An 11,499-nucleotide genomic window follows, 5' to 3' on the forward strand; every position below is an offset into this window, starting at 1 on the left:
ACTGAATTCAAGAATTCCGGTCTTGATGACTATCTTGATGAACTTGGTATTACTCATGAGTTATCTTCTCCCTATACTCCTCAGCAAAATGGCGTCATGGAGCGCAAGAACAGAACTCTTGTTGAGATGGCTCGCACTATGCTTGATGAATACAAAACACCTCATCATTTTTGGATTGATGCAATTGATACTGCATGCCACATCATCAACAGAGTATATCTTCACAAATTCTTCAAGAAGACGGCCTATGAACTCCTCACTGACAAGAAACCCAATGTGAGTTATTTCAAAGTCTTCGGTGCAAAATGTTGGATTAGAGATCCTCACCACAATTCTAAATTTGCACCGAAAGCACATGAAGGTTTTATGCTTGGTTACGGAAAGGACTCGCACACCTAAAAAGTCTTCAACAATGCTCTTCACAAGGTTGTTGAAACTGTAGATGTGCGGTTCGATGAAACTAATGGCTCGCAAAGAGAGCACCTACCTTCTGTGTTAGATGAACCAGCACTTGAGGATTCTATCAAGTTCAAGGCAACTGAGGATGTCATTCCTACTGAAGAATTTGCTGAAGAATTCGTTCCAGTACGTGAAGAACGTCAAGCTGATGCACCTGAAGATAATGCTGAAGAAAATGGTGCTAAAGAAAATGCTGATCAAATTCCTCAGCGACAGTCAGCTCATCCCCGCGTTGCAAAAGAAATACAAGTTGACAAGATCATCGATGACATTGAAGCGCCAGGTCCTCTCACACGCTCAAAAGCTTCACATTTATATAAATTTTGTGGGCACTATGCATTTGTCTCTATCACAGAGCCCACTAAGGTAGATGAAGCATTTCTGGAGCCGGAGTGGATTCAGGCTATGCAAGAAGAATTACATCAGTTCGAGCTCAACAATGTCTGGGAACTAGTCAAACGTCCAGATCCTTGCAAGCATAATATCATTGCAACAAAGTGGATCTACCGCGGCAAGCAAGATGAAAATGGCCTTGTGGTGAGGAATAAGGCACGACTGGTAGCTCAAGGCTACACACAGGTTGAAGGAATTGATTTCGATGAAACTTTTGCACCTGTTGCTAGACTTGAGGCTATTCGCATATTACTTGCTTATGCTAACCATCATGATATCATCTTATATCAAATGGATGTGAAAAGTGCATTCCTCAATGGTAAGCTTGAGGAAGAAGTATATGTTGCTCAACCCCCAGGTTTTGAAGATCCAAAGAATCCTGACAAAGTCTTCAGACTTAATAAGGCCCTCTATGGCCTCAAGCAAGCCCCTCGAGCGTGGTATGATACATTGAAGGAATTCTTCGTGAAGAATGGCTTCACACCCGGTTCACTTGACCCTACTCTCTTTACTAAATCTTATGATGGTGAACTGTTTGTGTGCCAAATATATGTTGATGATATTATCTTTGGCTGTACTAACCAACGTTATAGTGATGAATTTGCATATATGATGAGTGAAGAATATCAAATGTCTATGATGGGAGAGTTGAAATTCTTCTTAGGTCTTCAAATTCGTCAGCAGCGCAATGGCATATTCATATCTCAGGAGAAATACCTCAAAGATGTACTGAGGAAATTCAGCATGCAAGATTGCAAAGGTGTCAAAATTCCTATGCCCACAAATGGCCATCTATGCACTGATGAAAATGGTATTGACTTCGATCACAAGGTATACCACTCCATGATTGGTTCTTTACTGTACTTATGTGCATCTAGGCCATATATAATGCTTAGTGTTTGCATGTGTGCCCGATTTCAAGCTGCACCGAAGGAATCACACCATAAGGCTGTGAAGCATATTCTTCGATATCTAGCTCACACACCAACACTAGGATTATGGTACCCCAAGGGCTCTGCTTTTGATCTCATTGGATATTCTGACTCTAACTATGCTGGTGATCGTGTGGACCGCAAGTCAACTTCTGGCACTTATCATTTCCTCGGACGATCTTTGGTCTGTTGGTCCTCGAAGAAATAGAACTGCGTATCACTGTCCACTGCGGAAGCTGAATACATTGCTGCTGGCTCTTGCTGTGCTCAACTGCTTTGGATGAAGCAAACACTCAAGGACTATGGCATCAACGTGAAGAATGTGACTCTCCTCTGCGACAATGAGAGTGCCATCAAGATTGCTCACAACCCAGTTCAGCACTCGAAGACTAAGCACATTCAAATTCGTCATCATTTTCTTCGTGATCATGTGTTGAAGGGCGACATCTCCATCGAGCACGTGAATACTGAAGAACAGCTAGCTGATATCTTCACTAAGCCCTTGGATGAGAAGAGATTTAGCAAGTTGCGGTGTGAGCTAAATATCTTAGAATCTTCGAATGTTCTTTGAAAAGGACACACATCCTAACACTTATGCAAAATTGATGACTTAGATGTGCAACACATGAAGAAACGTTTTTCTTCAATCAATGAAGAATAACACTCTAAGTGTGAAGAAATTAATGAAGAATTTGATTCTCAGAACCCTACGACAATTGTACGCGGTGTCTGAAATCATCATTCTTATACGGTGGGTCACGCCACCACAAAAAGTTGAAAATCTTCAATTTGAGTTTTTCCTCAGTTTTGAAATTCTTCAGTTTTTCAAATTCTTCAACTTTTCAAAATCTTCACTGTTTCCTTCGTTTTTCTTCATTGGCTATATATATATATATATATATATATATATATATATATATATATATATATATATATATATAAGTTTATGTCCTCTACAGCATTCACTTATAGCTAATTCTTCAAGTTGCTTCTTCTGCTAAGTGAATGTGATTGGACCCTTCCCCCTCTATGCTATACTCAACCCAATATATTCACAAATTCTTCATGTGCGTTCTATTTGAAACTCGTTCAAAATCTTCATTGTGTCCTTGTCAGCTGAAGAAATTGCGAACGAAACTTTAAAACAAATCTTATCCAAATTTTCGGTTTCGCCGCACAAACTGTTCCGCATCCCACGATGCATTATTCTATTCACCCACGATCGTACACGATCTCCACTACACAGTGCGTGGGTGACACCTGTCGCGTGAAGGAGAAAGGGCAGGGGCACGTTCGTCCTAAATCTTCGGGCGAACAGTTTTTCACCATGTCTATAAATACCCCTCTCCCCTTCCTCACTTCATTTACTACGCTCGACCGTTCTCTCTCTCGCTCGAGCTCCTCAAACCCTAGCACCGCCGCTACTCCATCGTCGCCGGTGAGGAAGAGCTTCACTGCCTCGACCTCGTCGCCGTCGTACTCGCGCCGACCGCGGAAATCTTCACTCCGCCGCCGCCGTAGTTGTCTTCCTCCGCCGAGTTAGGGCAAGGAAGATCTAACCTGACGAACTTCCCATCTGTTCTTCTCAGTTCGTCGTGTTCTTCACTTCGGGTAATTAAAAGTTACTTTTATTACTCGCCTTGATTCTCAAGCTTTCCTGAAAATCTTCAAAGGTGTTTATTCTTCAAATCTTCACACACATGAACACCTCACACGTTATATGCTCTTGATTAGTTTTTTCTAAGCATCATTTTTCTTCAAGATTCCTTAATTGTGTGGATTTTCAATCTGTACAACTCTGGAACCTAGGACAAAGAACGCCTAGTGAAATTCCTCAAGGCTCATCTGGTCAAATTCCTCAAAACTTGTTCTTTTCGAAAAACCTTCTGAGAACGCATATGACCTCTCCAAATTCCTCGCACCTGTACTCTGTTCACAGGTACTCATGTCTGTTGCTGAATCACTAGGTTCTCATCAACTTAACTCATTTGCAGCATTCCTCGAAGAAAAACTGCATACTTCTTCAGAAAACTCGATTGTTCAAATTCCTCAACTGAAGAATATGGCAGACGGTAAGAAGCCGCAGAAAGGAGGAAAGAAACCTGAAGTTATGACTGCTTTTGAAATCCCTGAGGAAATTTATGCTGACTATTGCACACCTAATGAAGCAAAATTTGGCAAAGAAAATAAAAATCAGCCCAAGGTGCGCATTCAGAAGATTGAACGGAGATGGGCAAGGGAATGGAGGGAATACAGATATGTGACTCCAAAGTACATGAAGAAATTCGCCCTCAATCCTCCATGCCCAAGAGCTCCATTGGCACCTGGCCAAGTAGCTGACCCCACAAGCATCAAACGTGGTGAGGACTTTCCTGAAGAATGGGCTAAGCGCCAAGCAAAATTGGCAAGACAGGCCAAGGAGGCAGTGAAGAATTCAATGAGGATTCTGGCACTGCTACTACTGCTGAGGCCTCGGTCAACCCGAGGAAATCCATGCCAAAGAAGCCTGCTCGTAAGCCTCAGCTCCACCAAAGTCCTCAACAGCTCCTTCAAAGTCCTCAGCTCATGTGCATCTGGCTACATGTCAAAGGACTGCTGGTTTCTCGATTGCATCTGGTGTTTCCGCAAGTTCCTCAGCTGCACCAATTTCATCATCTGGCCCGACACTGATGAAGACCAAAAGCAACAGCTGGACGAGGTCCTCGGCCAAGTCCAAAGAAGAAACAGGTTGTATTCCATGTGCCTTCTGATGATGAAGCGTCTGATGAAGAACTTGCAGAAATCATCAGAGACAGACAGGTGAAGGCCGCTAGAGCCAAAGGCACATTTGTGCCACTGCTGTTGGATCCAAGGAAAATCATCGATTACATTGATCTCTGGCACAAGGATCCGAACACACCAATGCCTGATTTTCATCTGACTCCTGGACAGAATCATATGTTGTCCCATTTCATCACTGAAGAGAAATGGAAGTTTGAGAAGGCAAGAGAGATCAAGAAATCTCAATACAGAAAGGAGAAGCTCCTGAAGAAAAACGTTGTCAGAATGACACCTGAGGAACTTCTCCAGGCTCAATCTGAAATTCAAGCCCTCAGCAAACACTTTGATGCTTACTATGCTGATTGGCTGGGAGCTAAAGTGAGATTCGTTAATCTGACGAAGAAATTCACGAATGTTGCAGCCCCATCGCAACAAGAAAATCTTCAGGCTGCAGACTCTACTCAGCCTGCTGAAGAACATGCCAGCACCGCTGATGACTTTCAGCCTGCTGATGAACAAGCTTGTTCCAGGGCTGGTGAAGAAATTCCAGCCGCTGAAGAAATTGCCAGGGCATCCACTAGTGGTGCGCCTGAAGAAACTGAAGTGATCAGGGCAACTGCATCAGTTGCGCCTGAAGAAAATCAACCAGATTCCTCAGCTCCATCTGCGCCTACACCAACTCCAATTCTTCCATGTGCATTCGATGTGAAGAAGACCAAGGCTGCAGAGCGAGCTGCAGTGAAGAAAAGGAAGGCATCAGCTGCGTCAAATTCTTCGGCTGCGAAGAAAATGAAGCCAATGACCAGCTCACTCGAAAATCCAATTGATGTTGTTCCGATTTCCTCCATGCCATCAAAGGACCTTGTTCCTTTTGGAGAAGACTATAAGATCCCAAGCGGATCTGATGAAGAAAATCATTCTGCTGCTTCGTCAGAGCAGATTGATGAAGAAATTGAAGTGGACGCAATCCCTTCAACGTCAATCATTTCCTCACCTATGCCTCAGTTCACAGCTGAAGAGGCTGGTGTTGAGGAAATTGAAGATGAAGATGTGGATATTGGCTGCACCACACCTGTGATGAACGATGACTTTTGGGAAAGTCAGCATCCAAATTCTCCACTCTTCACCCCACTCCAACAGATACCTCAGTCCCCTGCACCAACAGTTCAAATGGGCTCTGAAGAAACTCATCCCACGACATCTTTCCATGAAGAAATTCCAGCCACTAGTGCTGATGAACCTGCTGCTGCTGCTCCTCAGACTGCACCTATTGAGGAACAAGAAATTCCTCAGCCTGAAGAACCTGAGCTCGTGATTCCTGAGGTAGTAATGCAACTCACTGACACCCCTCTGCCAAAGCCAAAGGATCCGTTCTCAAGCAAACAAAAGTTCAAGGCTAGAGCTTTCTTTGCCGAGCACGTATTCTTCACAGACTATAATCCATATGATTCTGCTCGCATAAGGAAGAGGCGTTTCTGGACTGCCAGCCAAGCCAATTTCTATTCCTCAGTGCTTTTCGCCAAAGACAAAGTCTTCGATCATGCACATATTCCTCATGTGGACATGGAATCTCTGCCCGGCTTTGAGCCAGTCCTCAGTGTTCTTCACGACGCAGGACTTCTGAATTTCTGCATTGATATCTGTGACTGGAATGAAGAACTCATTCTTCAATTCTATGCAACTTTGCACATCACCGGAGACGCTGATGACGTGAACTCATGGGTGTTGGACTGGATATCTGAAAACACTCACTACAAGGCACCAGCAACTGAATTTCTTCGTGTCTTTCCTCTCAGTCCTCCACTTGATGGTGCTCGTTGCATCTACAATGAACCAGAACTGTTAGATCACTATATGCAAGCACTGATGAAGCCTTTGAAGCCAAGGCAGGCCCCACGAACCAAATTCCTCGTCAAGGAATTACTCTATGTGCCTCGGACTGTCTATCGAATTCTGACGAAGACAATGAGTCCTATCAAAGGCCACGACTCAAATGATGAATAAGTCGTTGGCATCATGAAGAATATGCTCTTCAACATCATTCATGGCGTTCCAGTCAACTTCCATGATTTCTTCATGAGGACTCTGGCCAATATTGCTATGTCACCATTCGAGCTGAAGCCCTATGCTCCTTGGATTATGAGATTCATCAGGGCAAGATCTTCACTGAATTACAAAGCTGACACTCTGAACCACGGTAGCTACTTGCCTCCCATTGAAGTCCTCAAACGGACAGTTTCATCAGCTGATGATAAAGGCAAGGCCACTGCTGTGATCGATGAAGGCATTCGTCCATTGGATGGTCAATTTCGCAAGGCTGCATCTTACTCTACCAATGACGATTCTGCCACACATGACTCTGCCGCAAATACCTCAGCCAAGCAAAATCCTCAAGCCACAGCTCCCAGGGTGATGACTGATCATGAGTTACTCCTCAGTCTTCATCAGAAGGTTAATCGCAATCATAACTGGGTAAAGCGTCAGTTTGGTTCAATTCTTCACAACATGACCTCAACACACAATGCAGTGAAGAAAAACCAATACTACCTCCATGAAACCTTCAACCGTACCTGGGTTGTTCTCTCTCATGTCTACAGCGCTGCAGATCTGAAGAAAATGGGTCTCAAGGAAGAATTTGACTGGTCTGCACCTCCACCGAAGAAATTCAAGAAGGTCAAAGTTCCTTCCTTGGTGGCCAGCTCCTATTCTTCATCACGCGAGACTGATGAGTATGAAGATTTGGACGACACTGCGGCAGGCCCTGCTACAACAAACAACCCCAACAACGCTGGCGCTCCTCCATCAACTTGATATTCTTCAGGGGCGTTAGTCCTCAGTTTCGATCCTTTTGGTCATTTGATGACAAAGGGGGAGAAATCTGAGTTAGTCTTCAAGCGGGTTTATATTAAGGGCGTTTTTTAAGTTACAACTCTCGTTCTTCAGAAACTTTTATTTGGATCGAGTTGTAATCTTAAACCCGATGGTGCGCTGATACTTTTGTTGCATTATGCTTTGCATGCTTATTCCTCGTTAATGACATTGCACGCATGCTGAATCTCATCAGGCACCATATTTCATCATGCATTTCAAATTCTTCATATTATATATCAAATGCGTGTATGAATTACAAGATATAGGGGGAGATCTCCATGATTTAACTCTTCAAGTGTGCATTGCTTCAAAAGCAAATTCCTCACTATGCACATCTTCAGGGGGAGTTCTACTATATCTTGTAATCAAATTCCTCAATATCAGTGTATACACTTCATATGTTTATCCCCGTTGAAAACTTAACCTATGTTGTCATCAATCACCAAAAAGGGGGAGATTGTAAGTGCATCTAGTGCCCCTTAGTGATTTTGGTGTATTGAAGACTTATAGGTTAAGGGACTAATGCGTTTGTGAGTATACACAGGTCTATAAGTCTATGAGGAGTTTGATATTTACAGAGAAAGTCGACCCCTAAAAATGAAGTTCTTCAACTGAAGACTTTGATATTCTGAAGACTTTCTGAAGACTTTGAAAGTGAAGAAATTGGTGTATCCGTGAAGACTTGATATTCATGCGAGGAATATGAAGCTTGAAGACTTTTGTTTTCATAGTTTTGTTTTTCTCTTTCTTGAGTCATAGGAAACACCGTACTGTTAAAGGGGGTCGAGGAAATACTAAGGAAAAATTTCCATGTGATGCTCAACTCAAAATCCTACACCTACCAATACCTTCGAGTGAAGCCTTTGGAAATCTCATACAGTTCAGTCACTTTCTTCAGTGACAGAGACGAAGTTCTTCTGGTCGCTGATGAATTTGCTCTGACTGAGGAGTTAGAAATTCGCCAGTGCGGATTGCCTACACAGTGAGGAACATGATAGCCCTGAGGAATTTGAGAGTCAAATTTCCGACCGTTGTTGTGCTGCGCGCCAGCTGTCCCAAAATATCTTATCCACCTAACGGTCATATCATTGAGGGGCATTTATGTCTTATCATGTCGGGCTTCTCCCTAGGCTATAAATAGCCGCCCCCTACAACCACTAGCTGGTTGGCTGCTCCGAAAGAACTTGACACTTGTCATTTGAGAGCAACCCATCCTCCGAGGACTTTGAGCAAAAATCATCGAGTGAGGAAAATCCCAAAAAACCCAAACACCTCCAAACCCAAAGTGATTGAGCATCACTGAAGAAATTGATCCTGCGTGGATCCGACGCTTGTTACCTTTGAAGACTGTGCTTCTTCCAGACGGTTAGGCGTCAAGGTCTAGAACATCCAAGAGGAATTGTGGATTGCCGAGTGACCAAGTCTGTGAAGGTTTGGAAGTCGCCTGAAGACTTACCACGAGTGATTGGACGAGATCTGCGTGATCTTAGTTCAAGGAGAATACAGTGAGGACTGGGTGTCCTGAGCTGCGTGCTCAGAGACTGGGTGTCCGGGACTGCGTGTCCTCGAGTTTAAATACTCAGCCGCTCCAACCAGACGTACAACTGAGACAGCAGTTGGAACTGGTCTACCAAATCATTGTCTTCACCAACCTAACTGGTTCTATTTCCTCAACCCTTTCATTTCCTCATTACTGTGTTGAGTGTTTGTTCATATCTGTGTTTGAAGACTTTGACTGAAGACTTTCTCAATTTCCTCAGTTCAATTTCTTCAGTCTGTTTGTCTTCATCTTGTCTTATCCTGTGATTATGCTTTCTGTACTCTGTGCTAGTCTTCATTTCATCATGATGACCATGCTTGTATTCTGTTATGCTTACTTCTGAGTACTTATTCCGCTGCTAATAGTTCTTCGCTAAGGAATTTCCTCACCGGAAAATTCCTCAGTGAAGAATTCATAAAAATCGCCTATTCACCCCCCCCCTCTAGTCGACATAACGCACTTTCATAGCTTGCTAGCACCTCCTTGTAAATTTAGATTACTTCCCCCCAACAATGGATTCCCTTGTGTCAGCTGAGCCAACAACGCTGAGAGAATGCACTGTTATTGAATCATATCTACTTCACCACCTACACTATCCCTACTAGCTTCAGCCATACCTGGTTTAGATGCCTCCTGGATCTCCTTCTCCTTGTCAGCTTTCATCCTCTCTCTCTCTCTCTCTCTCTCTCTCTCTCTCTCTCTCTCTCTCTCTCTCTCTCTCTCTCTCTCCTTCCTGTCTTTCCCGATCTTGTTGTTGCTCCCTCCTCATCTGAAGATTGCTACTTCTCCCTCCTTGTTCCCACTCCTTCTTACTCTCTCGCTCTCTCACTGTAATTTCTGAATCTCTCACTCCCTTCTTCTTTCTTCGTATACTGGAAATTGTCTCTGTCTGCTCTGTTGAATCTCCCTCCCTCCTCCAAAGCGACCACCAAATATGTCCGTCTCCTCCTCCTCTGCCGGCGGCAGGGGGAAACCCTACCTCGCTCGTGTTGTGGATATCAAACCCTAAAGAGGAGGGAGGGTTGGGTTTATATATGTCTCCTCCCAGAGCCCTCCTTCCCCCAGGACTTTTCTGTTATCTGGGCTGGGCTTTAAGCATGTCCAGTTACATAAGTCATCGGCCCATTCCTCTATTATATCATTTTTAGGAATATTCATTTTTTGACTATCATAATCTTGCTTCACCACACAATCAGAAATACAAAGTAAGGTATCATCATGCCCAATCCCTGATCAATAGTCAGGTATTTTGGGATGCAATTCCATAAACTTTTTCACTATCCATCCATCTAAATAATTTTCCCAAGTTTATCTTCATCTCCCTCCCATTGTTGTCCTTGCAATTTATATTTGCAGGATTTTCACCACCATTTCCACAAATTTTCCTGTCTCTTCTATCTATTTTCCTATGCATGATTTTTTAAGACTTATTCCCATCATCATCATCATCATCATCAAGCAAGTAAACACATGATCTATCAGAGCACAACAGCTTACCAATCTCATCTGACGAGTCCCCAGCCTCCTCGTCAGCGTCCTCCCCAGCCAGCAACCAGAACCGATTGTCGGCGGGGAAGACGCCTATTCTGCCAGAGCGGACTTGGAGAGGCTGAGGAGGTGTGGCGAGCGACGGAGGAAGCGCGGGAAGCGCCGGGGATCCTAGGTCTTCTGCTTCTTCTTCCCCCTGTCGTCGCTCCCGATCGGATCTGCCTCCATCTCCCGCACCTCTGCATCTGTCTCCATCACCCAGCGTGTCCTCGAAGTGGGTATGACCATCACCGTCCCCATCACGAATTCCTCTGGCCCAGCTGGGAAGCGGCGGCGAGAGCGAAATCCCCACAACTCCGCCTTCTGTGTTGGATCCCCGAATTCGTTCTCCTCCATGGCCCAGACCAATGTTGCGAGAGAGCTTACCAGCGCACCCGTCAGAGTAGTGAATCCGTTTGGGTTGAGCTTCTCGTCCTCCTCCACGGTCAAGCTCCTGAAGACGTGCTTCACCGCGCGTCTCATCTCCTTCCTGGTGGAGAACCAGGAGACGATCTCCTGCGCCCTCTTCAGCTTCTCCTCGTCGCTGCTCGCCACTTCCACCATGGCTTTCTGCATCCTCATCCTCCAATCTGCCATCGGCGACGCGCTCTGATTTCTCTCTCTCTCTCGGGTTGAGGTCGCCGGGCATTGTGGTGGGTGAAGGTGGGGATTTGGATGAGTTGCGTCTCCCAGCCATCGGGCGGTGTGGATTTATTATCCACCTTCCGCCCGCATTCATGGCGGTCGTTCGCCTCGAGTTCCCCCCACCATCTCGCCTCCCCCAATCGAGCGAATCCCCAACGCACGCAATATGTCACGGAAACCATATCCTCGATCGCCATGAGATCACTTCACCGTCGTGCAGACTCCGGCTGTCAACCACTCAGAATTCATCGTCAAGCAGCAGGATTCGTCGGATCGTACCTTGAACGAGCAACGTGCCACTGTGATAGCAGTGGAGCCCCGCCGCGAGAAGGCAGAGGATGTAGGACACCTCTTGTCTCTCTCCGTCTTCTC

The sequence above is a fragment of the Triticum dicoccoides genome, chromosome 4B (genome assembly GCF_002162155.2).
Source record: "Triticum dicoccoides isolate Atlit2015 ecotype Zavitan chromosome 4B, WEW_v2.0, whole genome shotgun sequence".
NCBI lineage: Eukaryota > Viridiplantae > Streptophyta > Magnoliopsida > Poales > Poaceae > Triticum > Triticum dicoccoides.